The sequence below is a fragment of the Silene latifolia genome, chromosome 8, assembly GCF_048544455.1.
Source record: "Silene latifolia isolate original U9 population chromosome 8, ASM4854445v1, whole genome shotgun sequence".
NCBI lineage: Eukaryota > Viridiplantae > Streptophyta > Magnoliopsida > Caryophyllales > Caryophyllaceae > Silene > Silene latifolia.
Genome location: NC_133533.1, coordinates 32293890 through 32296064, shown reverse-complemented (window position 1 = coordinate 32296064; position 2175 = coordinate 32293890). Strand labels below are relative to the sequence as shown.

Sequence of the window (2175 nt, the reverse complement as noted above, 5' to 3'; positions counted from 1 at the left end):
TTCCCTAACTCATTACCTACCCCTTTCTACTTTTGTTCAAATTTCCTTTCAAATTTACTCAAAACTAAAGATAGCTTTATTTCGAATCATAATAGGAGGCTGGGAACATCCGGTCGTTCTCGGGGTACACGACGGCGATGGAGCACTACGAGCGGCTGTCGGCGGAGGAGAGAGCCATGATCGAGCGTGGAGCGTTCGGTCCTCTGGTTCAGGTCTGGAGGGATATCGTGAGGAGGAAGTTGCGGGCCAACCTTAGCCTGGTCCGCGCTTTCTTGGATCGATTTTGGGATACGACTTCCACGTTTCACCTGCCTTTTGGTGAGGTGGGAGTCACCTTGGAGGACTACGGCATGATTTCTGGTCTGCCGTGTGGGACTGAGGAGATGGTGTGGCCGGAGACTGGCATGAGGGCGGATTCGGCCGAGGCGAGGAGGTTGATCGGCTGGAACCTGTCGCCGAAGGCTGTTGCGGTGCCGGGTTTGGTACCCAGTACCTACGTTCGAGATTACTTTGCGGGGAAGACCCCGGCATCGGTGGTGATCGATGGGAGGGAGACGGCTCCCCCTCCTTGTACAGCTGAGCAGAGGGCCGTACGCCCGTGGCTTTGGTGGTTCTTGTCTTCGATTTACCTCGGAGACAAGGGTGAGAGGCTGTCGACGAAGCTTCTCCCCTTTCTTTCTGACCTGAGCTCCCTAGGGCGTTGGGACTGGGTCACTGCTGGTTTTGCGGTCCTCATCCGCTTTATGAGGGCCATGGTTCGTCCGGAGTTGATGGAGAAGGGGACTTCTCCTGGTGCCGTCGGACCTGGGCTACTGTTGGAGGTATGAACCTTCCTTTAGGCCAGAGTCAATTTCTTTCTTTATCGACGACCGACAGATCGTCATTGATTATTATGCTTTGCAGGCGTGGGTGTACTCTTACTTTCCGGGCCTCGCGCCCAAGAGGACGGAGCCGCTGGAGAGGGCCTACCCCGTGGTGAGGGATTGGGTCATGTGCCGGACGAAGAGCAAGCGTTCTTCTCACAATGTCTACCGGCGGGATGTGAACGCTCTTCAGCTGAGCAGCGTGAGTATCCTATTTGTATGCACTTATTCTTCTCATACTTTGTTTTAAATTGATCATAGGAATGACCTTTGCCTTTATATTGTCGCAGTGGGTGCCCAGACCTTGGGCGGAGTACGCTGGAGCGCCTCCTTTTGTCGCTGAGGTCCTTCGACCTAGGAGCTCGAGTCGGCTGCTGTTGTGGACGTCGATGGGTCCTGTGTGGTATCTGGGCGAGCGGTTAGCTCGTCAGTGTTTTCGGGGCGCGTTGACGGTTCCCGTCGATCCTCCTAGGACGATGTTTAGGGAGCCTTCTGAGGATGAGAGGGAGGCGGACTTGGCTGGTGCTAGTGGCGACGACCTTCTTCTCCCTGACGAGGATTACTCGGCGTTCCTTTACGGGAGGTTGGCGTATTGGCCGGTAGTGGTGAGTGTCTTTTGTTTCTTGTTGGATTTTGATTTTCGAGAATCGCGACGAAAGATCGTCGATTAACGAGAGCCATTTGTCTTTGCAGGAGGTTGAGGCGGCGGGCATCGAGCCCCCAGAGTACCCCGAGACCCTCGAGTATACTGACGCTACTGGGAGGACGACGATCTCCGAGCTGCGTGACTTTGACGTGGCTGTGACGGATGCTGGCCTAGATGACTGGCAGCATCTGATTCGGAGGGTGAGTTCTTATTTTGCATAGTTTTCGTGTAAGAACACATTTGATTGAACTTGTTCGGTTCATCGAGAATTCTTTTGAAACGCAGGTCGCGCCATCTCGGTTTGTGGCACTATGGAGGGTGGCCAACCGGCTACGAGCTACGGCCATCGAGGCACTCGTCGGCGGTCGAGGTCGTCAGGTATGAACCTCATTTGTTTTTCCTTGATCTTTGGTTTTTCAGTTTTGAATTGATTGACATGAGCCAATTTCCTGTTGTCCACAGCCGATCGTGAGTGGAGCGAGAGTTGACCCGATCTCGGGAGGAGACGGCTCGTTTGTCGAGGGAGCTCGAGTTTCGGGACGCCGAGATTGCCGCTCTTATGGCGAGGGTTGCCGAGTGGAGGGTGCCCAGCCGAGAGTCTGCGTGGTTTTGTAGACTTGATTTTGAACATTTTTGATTTGTTTGGGCGCAAGCCCCGATTTACGT

General features: G+C 54.3%; 1 long non-coding RNA gene across 1 annotated transcript; it reads left to right on the top strand.

The window, feature by feature from the left end:
* The first annotated feature begins 606 nt into the window (after nt 1-606).
* On the top strand, nt 607-1471 carry LOC141594277 (uncharacterized). Its single transcript, XR_012522092.1, has 3 exons — nt 607-821; nt 904-1065; nt 1154-1471. It is a non-coding gene; the product is annotated as an uncharacterized LOC141594277 (long non-coding RNA).
* The last annotated feature ends 704 nt before the right edge of the window (nt 1472-2175 follow it).